General features: G+C 40.4%; 1 pseudogene; it reads left to right on the plus strand.

Moving 5' to 3' along the window:
* Positions 1–7,187: 7,187 nt before the first annotated feature.
* On the plus strand, positions 7,188–9,833 carry LOC128116094 (mitochondrial import inner membrane translocase subunit Tim17-A-like; annotated as a pseudogene).
* The last annotated feature ends 5,077 nt before the right edge of the window (positions 9,834–14,910 follow it).

Here is a 14,910-nt window from a genome sequence, read left to right on the forward strand (position 1 = left end):
GTGGACCAATAGCAGCTTGCTCAGACACAGGCACCTCTTGCACCTACTAGAGGAGAGATGGGTAGATGTCATGCAAAAATACATACAACAACATAAAGAGCAATACAGCATCACCAGAACCCAGCCCTCCTACAACAGCAAGACCTGAACATGACAATGTAGAAGCAGAAGAAAGTGACCTTAAAAATAGCTTCATAAGATACTAGAGGCATTTGAAGAAGAAATGAAAATTTTCCTTAAAGAAATTGAGGAAGAGAAAAACAAAAAATTGGAAGAAATCAATAAATTCCTTAAAGAAAGCCAAGAAAACCATGGAAAAGCAATTAAAAATGTGAAGGCGGTGGTGGCGCACGCCTTTAATCCCAGCACTTGGGAGGCAGAGCCAGGCGGATCTCTGTGAGTTTGAGGCCAGCCTGGGCTACCAAGTGAGTCCCAGGAAAGGCGCAAAGCTGCACAGAGAAACCCTGTCTCGAAAAACAAAAAAAAAAAACAAAAAAAAAAAAATGTGAAGGAAACAGTTCAAGATCTGAAAATTGAAATAGAAACAATGAAGAAGACACAAATAGAGGGAATGCTGGAAATAGAAAATCTGAGTAAATGAACAGGAAACACAGATGCAAGCATAACCAACAGAATACAAGAGATGGAAGAGAGGTTCTCTGGTGTAGAAGATACAATAGAGGAAATAGATTCATCAGTCAAAGAAAATACCAAAGCCAAAAAAGTCACAACACAAAATGTCCAGGAAATCTGGGACACCATGAAAAGGCCAAACCTAATAATATCCCTAATAATAGTGATAGAAGAAGGAGAAGAATACCAACTCAAAGGCACAGAAAATATATTCAACAAGATCATACAAGAAAACTTTCCCAACTTAAAGAAGGAAATGCCTATGAAGATACAACAAGCTTATAGAACACCAAATAGACTAGGCCCCCCAAAAAGTCCCTTCACCACATAATAATTAAACCACTAAACATACAGAATAAAGAAAGAATTTTAACAACAACAAAGGAAAAAGGTCAAATGATATATAAAAGCAGACCCATCAGAATAGCACCTGACTTCTCAATGGAGACTCTGAAAGCCAGCAGGTCCTGGATAGATGTAATGAAGACACTAAGAGACCACAGATGCCAGCCTAGACTAATATACCCAGCAAAGCTTTCAATCACCATAGATGGAGTAAACAAGACATTTCAAGACAAAACCAGATTTAAACAATACTTATCCATAAATCTGGCCCTACAGAAAGCACTACAAGGAAAACTCTAACCTAAGGAAGTCAGAAGCACCCACAAAAAACAGGCAATAGGTAACCCCACAGTAGTAAATCCCAAAGAATGGAAATACAAACATACTACCACCAAAAGATAACAGGAATTAACAATCACTGGTTATTCTTATCCCTTAATATCAATGGACTCAATTTGATTATAAAGAGTCACAGGATAACATAATGGATATGAAATAAGGATCCATCCTTCTGCTACATACAAGAAACACACCTCAACTTCAAAGACAGACACTATCTCAGCGTAAAAGGTTGGGAAAAGACTTTCCAATCAAATGGACTTAAGAAGCAAGCTGGTGTAGTTATCCTAATCTCTAACAAAACAGACTTCAAATTAAAATCAATCAAAAGAGGTCAAGAAGGATATTACATATTCATCACAGGAAAGACTGACCAAGATGAAGTCTCAATTTTGAACATTTATGGCCCAAATACAAGGACACCCACATATGTAAAAGAAAACTACTAAAGCTTAAATCACACATCAAACCCCACATATTAATAGTGGGAGACTTCAACACCCAACTCTCACCAATGGACAGATCCACCAGATTGAAACTTAACAGAGAAATAAGGGACCTAGCAGATGTTATGACTCAAATGGACTTCATAGATACCTACAGAACATTCCACCCTAACAAAAAACAATATACCTTCTTCTCAGCACCCCTTGGAACCTTCTCTAAAATTGACTACATACTTGGTCACAAAGCAAATCTTAACATACACAAAAAAATTGGAATATCCTCCTGTATTTTATCAGACCACCATGGCTTAAAGTTATATTTCAATAAAAACAAAAATTACAGAAAGCCTATGATCGCATGGAAACTGAATAATGCTCAACTAAATTACAAATGGGTCAAGAAAGAAATAAAGAAAAAAATTAAAGACTTCCTAGAATTCAATGAAAATGAATATAAAATATATGCAAACTTATGGGACACTATGAAAGCAGTGCTAAGAGGAAAATTCATAGCACTAAATGCCCACATAAGAAGTTGGAGAAATCTCATACTAGCAACTTAACAGCAAACCTAAAAGCTCTAGAACAAAAAAAAAAGCAAAGTCACCAGGAGAAATAGATACCAGGAAATAATAAAATTGAGGGGCAAAATCAATAAAATAGAAACAAAGAGAACAATGCAAATAATCAGTGAAACAAAGAGTTGGTTCTTTGAGAAAATCAAGAAGATAGACAAGCTCTTATCAAAACTAACCAGAAGGCAGAGAGAGAGCATCCATATTAACAAATTAATAAATGAAAAGGGAGACATAACAACAGACAACAAGGAAATCCATAGAATCATCAGGTTATACTTCAAAAACCTGTACTCCACAAAATTGGAAAATCTCAAAGAAATGGACAATTTTCTGGATATGTACCACATACGAAAGTTAAAACAAGACCAAATAAATAATTTAAAGAGGCCAATAACCACTAAGAAAATAGAAACAGTCATTAAAAGTCTCAACCAAAAAAAGCCCAGGACCACAGAATTCTACCAGATTTTCAAGAAAGAGTTAATACCAATACTCTTCAAATTGTTCTATACAATAGAAACAAAAGAAACATTACCAAACTCCTTTTATGAGGCTACAGTTACCCTGATACCCAAACCACACAAAGATGCAACAAAGAAAGAGAATTACCGACCAGTCTCCCTCATGAACATTGATGCAAAAATACTCAATAAAATACTGGCTAACCGAATCCAAGAACATATCAAAAAAATTATCCACCATGACCAAGTATGCTTCATTCTAGAGATTCAAGGATGGTTCAACATACAAAAATCTGTCAATGTAATATACCATATAAAGAAACTGAAAGAAAAAAACCACATGATCATCTCATTAGATGCTGAAAAGGCCTTTGACAAAATCCAACACTCCTCATGATAAAGGTCTTGGAGAGATCAGGAATACAAGCAACAAGCCTAAAAATAATAAAGGCAATTTAAAGCAAGCCAACAGCCAACATCAAATTAAATGGAGAGAAACTCAAAGCGATTCCACTAAAATCAAGAACAAGACAAGGCTGCCCACTTTCCCCATGTTTATTCAATATAGTACTTAAAGTTCTAGCTAGAGCAATAACACAAGAAAAGGAAAACAAGAGGATTCAAAGTGGAAAGGAAGAAGTCAAACTTTCACTATTTGCAGATGATATGATAGTATACATAAGTGATCCTAAAAATTCTACCAGGGATTTCCCACAGCTGATAAATACCTTCAGTAATGTGGCAGGATACAAGACTAATTTAAAAAAAAAATCAGTAGCCCTCCTATATACAAATGATAAAAAAGCTGAGAAAGAAATCAGAGAAACATCATCCTTTACAATAGCCACAAATAATATAAAATATCTTGGAGGTAACTCTAACTAAGCAAGTGAAAGACCTGTATGACAAGAACTTTAAGTCTTTGAAGAAGATATCAGAAAATGAAAAGATCTCCCATTCCCATGAATATGTAGGATCAACATAGTAAAAATGGCAATGTTACCAAAAGCAATCTACAGATTCAATGCAATCTCCATCAAAATCCCAACACAATTCTTCACAGACCTTGAAAGAACAATACTCAACTTCATATGGAAAAACAAAAAACCCAGGATTGCTAAAACAATCCTGTATAATGAAGCCACCTTTGGAGGCATTACTATCCCTGACCTCAGGCTCTACTATACAGCTACAGTAATAAAAACAGCTTGGTATTGGCATAAAAACTGACATGTGGACCAATGGAATTTAATTGAAAACCATTACATTAACCTACACCCCTATGAACACCTGATTTTTGACAAAGAAGCCAAATCTGTACAATGGAAAAAAGAAAGCATCTTCAAAAATGGTGCTGGCATAACTGGATGTCAACATACATAGATCCAGACTGCAACCCACAGCTCCAGGGAGGCTAGGTAGTAAGGAGGACCACAGGAAGGATACATGGATTGCCCAGTGATGGAGAAATGGATGAGATCTACATGAGCAAACTGGGGGTAAAGGGGGTAATGGAGGGCACTGAGAGCTTAGAGGAGTGGGAGGTTCGAGCTGGAACGGGAACAGAGTGGGAGAGCAAGGAAAGAGATACCATGATAAATGAAGACACCATGGGAATAGGGAGAAGCAGAGGGTTAGGGAGGTTCCCAGGAATCCACAAAGATGACTCCACCACAGACTCCTGGCAATACTCGAGAGGGTGCCTGAACTGGCCTACTCTGGTGATCAGATGGCTGAATACCCTAACTGTCATCATAGAACCCGCATCCAGTGACTGATGGAAGCAGATGCAGAGATCCATGGCTGGGTCCCAGGCGGAGCTCCAGGAGTCCAATCGATGAGAGAGAGGAGGGATTCTATGAGCAAGGGACATCAAGACCATGATGGCAAAAGTACAGAGACAACTAGACAAACTAGTGGAAATGTATGTACTGTGGACCAATAGCTGAGGAGCCCCCATGGTACTGGACTATGCCCTCTGGATAAGCGAGACAGTTGTTTAGCTTGAACTGTATAGGGGGACTCCCAGGCAGTGGGATCGGGACCTGTCCCTAGTGCATGAGCCAACTTTTTGGAGCCTAGTGCCTATGGTGAGACACTTTGCTCAGCCTTAGTGCAGAAAGGAGGGGCTTGGACCTGCCTCAACTGAATGTACCAGGCTCTGCTGACTCCCCATGGGAGTCCTTGCCTTGGAGGAGGTGGGAATGGGAGGTGGGTTTGGGGGGAAGACTGGGGGTGGGAGGAGGGAAGACAGGGGAATCTGTGGTTGGTATGTAAATGAATAAATAGAAAATCCCTTAATAAAAAAAGATTAGGATATAGATATATAAAGTTAATTGTTATACTGTATGTATAGTTCTACTCAAGTTTAAGGTATTATGTTTATACAACTCATTTGAAATTGTAATGTATAATTAAGAATTACAGATTAATAATTAGTCATCTATGATAATCACACTCATAGTTGTTAGTTTTCTAGATATACATAGATATATTTTAATTAGGTAGGTGATGTTCAAACACTTCAAAGACCTACAGAATATGGCATTTAAAATGTTTTAAAAACAAACTTTTCTGGACATTGAGACACATCTGCTCCTGGCAGCACCCATTTACTTCAAAGACACTCTATATGGAGTTTATCTTTTTCTTGGCAAAAAAAAAAAATAGTTATTTGGGCAAGAAATTGCTCTTGCCTGGACTGCTGATATGTTGTATAAGCTGGACAAGCAGACATAGGAAGGTGATCACTGAACTTTGTAAGATAAGATGGTCCTTCAGGTTCCTGCTTCAGAAAAACCTTCCAGATATTCTACAGGACACACGGAGAAGTGATTAAAAAACTGAAGACCTATAGGCTGAAGAATGGACCCCCCAATGTTGCAGAGGAACTTTGGATGACAGTCCAGGCAGGCAGCTGTCTCTGTCATTTTCAGATTTTTTTGGAAGCTGCTTACAATGCTCTTCCTATTTACTTAGGTAATATTATATCCTTCTGGGGTCTTTGATGTAGTTGAAGACTAGATAGTTATAATTGTAATTTTCTTAATTATGATAAAAGATAAATTAGATATGAAACTTTAGAGTCACAAATACAGGACAGATGGACTATTTTCTTTAGTTTTGCCAAATACAAATAGACTAGATATTGTAACTCTAATTCTTGCTTAATAACTGGTTCTATTATATGTAATTTTACTATGTTAAAGTTAAAACCTTCCTTTTTTGTTTAGACAGAAAAGGGGAAATGCTGTGAGATAATGCCCTTATACACTGGTTTAATAAAACACTGATTGGCCAGTAGCCAGGCAGGAAGTATAGGTGGGGCCAGCAGAAGAGGAAAACGCTGAGAAGAGGAAGACTGAGTCAGTAGTCACTGGCCAGACACAGAGGAAGCAAGATGACAAGGCAGAACTGAGAAAAGGTACCAAGCCATGTGACTAAACATAGATAAGAATTATGGGTTAATTTAAGTGTAAGAGCTAGTCAGTAATAAGCCTGAGCTAATGGCCAAGGAGTTATAATTAATATAAAAACATTCAGGAAATTAGACATTAAAATAATGAACAATCCAAATAAAAAAATGGGCTACAATGGGTGCCTGAGCTGACCTACTCTGGTGATCAGATGGCTGAATACCCTGACTGTCATCATAGAACCCTCATCCAGTGACTGATGGAAGCAGATGCAGAGATCCACGGCCAAGTCCTAGGTGGAGCTCCAAGAGTCCAATCGACAAGAGAGAGGATGGATCATATGAGCAGGAGATATCGAGACCATGATTGGAAAAAGTGCAGAGACAACCAGCCAGACTAGAGGAAACGCATGAACTGTGGACCAATAGCTGAGGAGCCCCCATGGTACTGGACTGGTCCCTCTGGATAAGTTGTTTAGCTTGAACTGTTTAGGGGGCCCCCAGGCAGTGGGACTGGAACCTGTCCCTAGTACATGAGCTGGCTTTTTGGAACCCAGTGCCTATGGTGAGACACTTTGCTCAGCCTTAGTGCAGGGAGGAGGGGCTTGGACCTGCCTCAACTGAAAGTACCAGGCTCTTCTGACTCCCCAGGGGAGGGAGACCTAGCCTTGGAGGAGGTGGAAATGGGTGGTGGTCTAGGGAGGAAGGCTGGGGGTGGGAGGAGGGAGGACAGGGGAATCCATGGTTGATATGTAAAACAAATAGAAAATCTCTTAATAAAAAAATTTTTAAGCCGGGCGGTGGTGGCGCACGCCTTTAATCCCAGCACTCGGGAGGCAGAGCCAGGCGGATCTCTGTGAGTTCAAGGCCAGCCTGGATTACCAAGTGAGTTCCAGGAAAGGCTCAAAGCTACACAGAGAAACCCTGTCTCGAAAAACCAAAAAAAAAAAAAAAAAAAAAAATTTTTTAAGTGGGCTATAGAGGTAAACAGAGAATTCTCAACAGAAGAATCTCAAATGGCTGAAAGACATTTAAGGAATTGCTCAGCATCCTCAGTCATCACAGAAGTGCAAATCAAAATGACTCTGAGATACCATCTTACACCTATCACAATGGCTAAGATTAAAAACACTGAAGAAAACTTACGTTGGAGAAGATGTGGAACAAGGGAAACACTCCTACACTGTTGGTGGGAGTGTGAACTTATACAGCCACTTGGGAAATCAGTATGGTGACTTCTCAGAAAATTGGGAATCAGTCTACCTCAGGACCCAGCTATACCACTCTTGGGCATATACCCAAGGAATGCTCAATCATACCACAAGGACACATGCTCAGCTATGTTCATAGCAGCGCCATTCATAATAGCCCAAACCTGGAAACAACCTAGATGCCCCTCAACCAAAGAATGGATTAAGAAAATGTGGTACATATTCACAATGAAGTACTACTCAGCAGTAAAAATCAGTGACATCATGAAATTTGCAGGCAAATGGATGGAACTAGAAAATATCATCCTGAGTGAGATAACCCAGACTCAGCAGGACAAACATGGTATGTACTCACTCATGAGTGGATACTAAATGTAAAGCAAAAGATAACCAAACTACAACTCACAGTTCCAAAGAAGCTAGCTAACAAGGGGGACCCAAAGAGGGACACATGGATCACCCTGGGAAGGGGAAATAGATGAGATCTCCATGATTAATCTGGGGGTGCAGGTGGGCAATGGAATGTAGGGGATCATAAGGAGAATGATGAGAACATAAGGGAATGGGATGGTCGAGCTGAACAGGGATTGAGTGGGAGAGCAATGAAAGAGATATGATGATAAAGGGAGACATCATGGGATAGGAAGAAACCAGGCATTAGGGAAGTTCCCAGGAATCCCCAAGGATGACCCCAGTTTAGACTATTAGCAATAGTGGAGAGGGTGCCTAAACTAGCTTACCCCAGTAATCAGATCAGTGAATATCCTGTCATTATAGAGCCTTTCTCCAGTAACTGATAGAATCGGATACAGAGATCCACAGCCAAACACCAGGCCAAGCTCCAGGAGTCAAGTCAAAGAGACAGAAGAGGGAGGGATTCTATGAGCAAGGGCATCAAGATCATGATGGGGAAACCTACAGAGACAACCAAACCATACTAGTGGGAACTCATGAAATTTAGATCAACAACTGTGGAGTCCACATGGGACTGGATGAGGCCCCTGCATAGTGAGACAGTTGTGTAGCTTGATATGCTTGATCTCCTGGCAGTAGGACCAGAATACATCCCTGGTGCATGAGCAGGCTTTTTGGAGCCCACTACCTATGATGGAACACCTCACTCAGCCTTGAGGCAGGGGGAGGGGCTTGGACCTGCCTCTACTAAATTTACCTCTTCATGGGAGGCCTTATCTTCTTGTAGGAGGGAATGGGAAGTGGGTTGGGAGGAGGAGGCTGGAGAAGCAGGAGGAGGGAAGAGGGGGATCTTTGATTGATTTGTAAAATAAATTTAAAAAATTCTTAATATAAAAAGAAAACATTTTCTACATGCCTGAAAAGGAATTTAACTTATTCATATTCATGACTTGTAGATTTGATTTTTTCCAGGGAATCACTAGTATCTCAAAAATCTACTTCATATCTTTCAAAGGTATGTAGAATGTGTGTGTGTATGTGTGTGTGTGTGTGTGTGTGTGTGTGAACGTATAGCCCATGTATGCAGGTATCAGAAGAGGGCATTGGATCCTCTAGAGCTGAATTTGTAGGTGGCTGTAAATTTAGTGGGTGCTGAGGACCAAACTCAGGTGCTCTGGGAAAATCAGGAAGTGCTCTTAACCACTGAGCCTTCTCTTCAGCTCCAAGAACTTATCATTTTTTATTAAAATACTTTTCATACAGTATAAGTTATTAAGGTTTTTCCCTCTACAACTCATCCCATCTATTTCCCATATCCCAGCCCATTCAAACCTGATGTTCTCTCATTCTCTCTCTCAAACAAAGGAGAAGAACAAAGACAAAAAGAAAGAAACCAAACAAACCCTATAAAAACATAAAAATGAAAGTCAAAAGTTTTTGCCTAGCATGCTCTCGAACACTTACGAGGCTGGAGCCAAGATGGAGGAGTAGAGAACATGAAGGAGTCCTGCCTCTGGCTAATTGTGGATCATTGTAATGGTGCCTTTACAAAGGGTAAAAGTTGTGGTGTCTTTCAAGTCATCAATGGTTTTTAAAATTCTCTAGTAGGATTAAATCAGAGACTAAGAGGGAGTTTGACAGCTCCACAGTTGGAAGGTGACTTTGCAGTTTGGGGAGTTTTTCCATGGTTGACTGTAGTATGGTTCAAGAAGGGAGGAAGATACCTGGAACTCCATCACTAGCAGTTTCTTAATGGGAGCCATCCTACCACCAAGAAAAGGCCATGATTGGGTCAGCTGTGATGGGTGGCATTCTCCTAAGTTTAATTGAAGGAGATGTTATCTTGTCAATAAGATTTGCCTCTGCATAGTTTGTCAATGGCCCTCAATTTTATGAAGACCACTCCCAATTGTCTTCAAGCCAGTTACCCATCCTCACCCTTTGGAGACTACTAAGAGTATCAGGAGGACATCTTTCCTTTAACTGGATAGATTGTAGTTCAGGAGAGTTTCAGAAAGTTAATTACAGTCTGTAGGTGGGACAACAATGGCCAAACAAGCCATGAAGAGACATTTAGCATTTTTCTATGTAAAAGAAACTAAGATGTAGAGAAAAGATACTGGGTTTATTTCATCATAACTGAGATCAAAGTAAATGTCTACTACCAGTTAAAGAAGATACAAGTGCTTAGAAGATGAAGGAGCAAATATCAATAGTAAAACATGACCATCGTTTCACTGGGGGGCTTCTCTGCTTGTTTTGTGAATAGTTATTTCAACAATAAAAAGCTCCTGGGATTTAACATTTCCTTTTAAAGTTATAGAGTTCTGCCTCTTATACTGAACATACTTCAAATAATGCATGTGTATTCCAATCCCTCATTTTACTTGGAATGAATTGTATATGAGAATTATGCAATCATCAAAATCATTTCACAGAGAAAGACTTTTAGGATTGTTTGAGAGCAAAATGCTGCCTTGTTCTAGAAGATGTTGGTTAGCTAGGCATAATGGTACATATCTTTAATCTCAGTACTCAGGATGCAGATGGAGGAGGATTACTGTAAATTTGCAGCCAACCTGAGCTACACAGTAAATTCCAGGACTGCCAGGACTACATAGAGAGAGAACCTGTTTCAAAACAACAGCAGCATCAGCAACAACAAAACAAACAAACAAAGAAAGAGGATGCACATGATGTGTATGCCTATAACCCCATCATTTGGGAGGCTTAGGCAGGAAGGTCCAAGTTCAAGGCCAAACTTGGTATCAGACTAAAAAAATCAGAGAGATGAAAATATATGTTATTTTTAATGTGTTTAGAATCTCCTGAAGTTGATTTTAAAATCATGCTGTGGGGTCTGGTGGGGTCTAGATACTAGACCAGCTTCACTGAATACACTAGTTTCCTGTTTCTGTTAGGGGTGATGTGGCCTTCTGAAGGAATGTTGTGAAAACATCTTTCATGAAGCTTAATGCTGTACATACAGTAAGTACAAAATTAATAATGGAAATTTAACAATTTGTGGGACTTTTTATTGTAGAGAGAGAGAGATAAAATATTTACCAATGTAGACATTTGTGTGCATGTGTTACAAAGGCATGGAAACACAAGCACAAGATTTAACAATCAGCATTCTATGTACTCAGAATGTTACCAACTAAGTGTGATGTAATCTCAGTACCTGGAAGGCATAGGCAGGTCTGAGTTTTGTGCCAGCCTAGGTGTGTTCCTGAGGACTTAAAGTGGTCTAATACCAGAGAGAGGAATGTAAGAGAGATAAGAGGTTGTAGTGACATTTGGCTCTGAGCAATTAGCAAGTGGTAAGGTGAAAGAATCTAATAAGACAACGAATGAGGCCACAAATTGTGGTTTCGAGTTTGACCCAGGAGGGACATACAACCAGCATTCTCCAAAGAGGTTAGGCTGAGTGTTATTCAATAGCCAATATGCAGAAGTTAAGGTCCGAAATGAGATGGTGTGACAGAAAGGTGGGATCAATATCATCAAAAAGGGTGACATTAAGGGTGTAAGCACTTTTGAGTAGTTTTGGACCACTTCTTCTCCTGTATCTACACCTAGGGGTCTAGAGAATGGTATGTGCACCCTCTGTGTTTTGAGCATGCCCAATGGGCGGCTGTGATAAAGGCAAAAGTAAAGCTTACCAATGATTCCCATTTCTCATCTGGAGTGCCATGGGTCCTTAATTAGGACATAAAAGATTCTCCATTCTTAATAAAAAGCAGAGTGTTTTCCTGACTATGCATTATGTCTCTTAAAGGAACAATAAGGACAGCCTCCATAGGTTTCTGCCCTGCATCAACAGTAATCTCTGGTTTGATCAGAGAGAAAGCAAGCATAGGGGACATGTGTCTTAGAAATTGATTTTGATAGTATAGGGATAAGTACCCTTTTTGGCAACCTGCTGCCAAAGAAACACACTCTGCTCCTGACCAACTCAGCACAAAAACCAACCAATCACTGAGCATGAAATCTAGCCAATCTCTGAGCTTGTTCAAGCTCAGGGATTGAAGTCTGATCAATTCCTACCCTGAAAAATCTTCACCATGGAAAAACTCTGCCCCTAAGGAACCCTATATAAGTCCTGTACCTGTTCAGGTGGGAGCTGCCTTTTCCTCTTTGGAGAAGCAGCTACTCTCCCGGATTCCTCCCTTGAAATAAATCTCAAGTGAGTTTTGGGTGAAGACCTTCTTTCTCTGGATTGGAGCAGGGCAGAGAAGTAACAACTTTCACTGGAGCAGGAGCAAACTGCTACATTTCTGCACATGGTGAGGGAGAGAACCACTTAGGAGAGAGCAGCAGAGAAGCAACAAATTTCACCAGAGCAGGAGCAGAATTGCTGCATCTCTGCAGGGAAACCCCCTTAGCAGAGTACAGCAGAGAAGCAGTGAACATCTCTGCAGGGAAACCCCCTTAGCAGAGTACAGCAGAGAAGCAGTGAACATCTCTGCAGGGAAACCCCCTTAGCAGAGTACAGCAGAGAAGCAGTGAACATCTCTGCAGGGAAACCCCCTTAGCAGAGTGGGACAGAGCTGGGTTGTAAGAGCTCTCTTGGAGAGGAGCAAGATTACTGCATTTCTGTGGGGAAACCATCCCCCACCAGAACAGAGCTATAGGTATAGCCTGGCTTCTGACAGCCAGGATACCTTTCCCTCCAGAGCTGTAACACTTATAATAACCACTGATAGAAATTCTAGACTCATTATAAGTTCCCTTTATCCCTACACTCAACTCCTGATAATCACAATCTCACTGCTTGGATTAACTCATATGCATGAAATCATGCAAATTCATTCTGTGACTGCCTTAATTCATTTAGCATGCTGTTTGTCAGTCCACGCATACTGTAAATTCTTTAATTTTGTGCCTGAAAACATCCTTCTGTGCATATAACACCTGAAATGCATTCATTCATTTATTGATGGTCATAAGCTGTTTTCAACTTTCATCTCTGATGAATTATGCTGTAGAGTACAAGTATCTATTTGAGCCCCCCCCCCCATTAAATTAAAAACAGGCAAAAGATCAGTAAGACCCAAAATGTCCAAACAAAGGAAAACAAAAAAGTCCACAAAAATACCACTGAGTTTGTTTTGTGCTGGCCAATTACTCCTGGGCATGGGCCTGCCCTGGAGTGTCATTGATACACCCAGTGACACTCCACTGGAGAACACTTATTTTCCCTTTGTCTCAATTACAAACAGCTTCTCTGTGAAGGGTGGAATACTGTGTCCCCTTCCCCTTCTCAGTGCTGGGACTCTAGTTTAAACCTGTGCAAGTCTTGTGTGCGCTGTCACAGTCTCTGTGGGTTCATATACACACCAGGCCTGTTGTGTCTGGAAGACACTGTTTCCTTGGAGTCATCCAATTATTTTTCTTTTAATTTCTCCACTTTTTCTTCAAGTTGAAATAGTCTGTCCTCCCTGTGTTTTTTATTGATGAGGCTTTTCACAGATTTTATATTTTTAATGTCCACTATTTCAGTTAGTGTCTTTTCGATATTTCTATGCCCTTATTAAATGTATTTTTACATATGAATGTGTCACTCCTATTTCAATTAGTTAACATCTCTTTGGAATTATTTTTTCAAGAATATTTTTTGAGTTATTTGAACATACTTAAAGTTTTTAATTATTTACTTTCACTAGATGTCATTATTGTAAAATTCTTAATTTTTAGAGGAGTTTGTCTTTTCATAGAAATTGTGCTTTTATATTGCATCTTACAATCTGGACTTAAGGTCACTGGTTGAATTTTTTCTTCCTTATGTCAACTCCCTTATTCTGAGTCCCCAGGCATTATGTTGTTTCCATGCAGGTAACAGGACTCAAGCACCATGTTCATGCTATATTCACCATGACTGGACACACAATCTAAGCACCAAATTGGTTTGGTCTGGACACCTCCAGGTGTACTATGCTCATCACGGTGAGTAAAGCCAGTGTATTCTGGGAATAGTGTGCTCAATGAAGTGACGCGCAGGGCTAGGGTTTTCTAGACATAAAGCCCCTGCCTAAGAAATGAACCAAGGAATAGATCCTCCTGAGCATCCTATGCGTACCAGAATCACAGACTGATATGTAGTCTCCCGGGTGTGAACAGTGCTCAAGGAGGTGACATGTGGGTCTCAAGTCTCCTGGGCATACAGCCCTCACCTGCATGATGGATGCCTTTGGAGGCTTCTGGGTATAACATACTAACTGGATGGAGCCTTGAGGCATCCTGTGCTTATTATTGAGGTGATGAGATGGGCAAGAGCCACTCAGTAATACTTTGGTCACAAGGCAACAGGTGAGGCTGGAGCTGCTTAGATGAGTTGTGTACGCTGGGGCAGTTGACAGAATGGATCTCACCAAGCGCCTTTTACTTGCCTGGGCTGGAATCTCCCACACATATGGCCCTCAAAGGGGCCACGGGATAGGATGGGACTGTTGGGTATGCTGTGATTACTGGGATAATGTGAAGTTGGAGATTCTCACAACATAGCCCTCACCTGGGTGATAAGAGGGGTTGAAGTATCCCAGGTATAATGTGCTCACAGGGCCTGGAGCTTCCTGGGTATGCATCCTTTATGTGGGCAATGAACAAGCTTGAGTCTCCAAGATGTGCGGCCCCAACCATGTATATGCTCAGCAAACTGACAGGTAGGGATGGAGACTCCCAGGCACAATGTGCTCCACAGGGAAAACCGAAGGAGCTGGGGCATTCTAATCATGCTGTGTTCACCAAGGTAGTGAGACTAAAGCCTCCAGGGCATACAGCCCTTCTGGGAAATGGGTGGAGCTGGTGACTCCCAGCTACATTGTGCTCACTTTACATTCAAGTTTCTTACCAGAATGTGTTCTCTGAGGTCAAGTAAACATTGGGCTCTTACAGTAAGATTTCTTGTTTCTCATCCATGAACCCTCTGATGCTTAGTAAAATTTGAATTTTGGTAGAAAGATTTCCACATTCTTTACTCTAAAATGATTTCTCACTTGTGTGAATTCTAGATGTCATAAGGTTTGACTTACATGAGAAAGTTTTCCAACATGCTTTTTAAAATTA

Source organism: Peromyscus californicus, unplaced genomic scaffold, assembly GCF_007827085.1.
Source record: "Peromyscus californicus insignis strain IS unplaced genomic scaffold, ASM782708v3 Scaffold_1__1_contigs__length_55948999, whole genome shotgun sequence".
NCBI classification, from domain to species: Eukaryota; Metazoa; Chordata; class Mammalia; order Rodentia; family Cricetidae; genus Peromyscus; species Peromyscus californicus.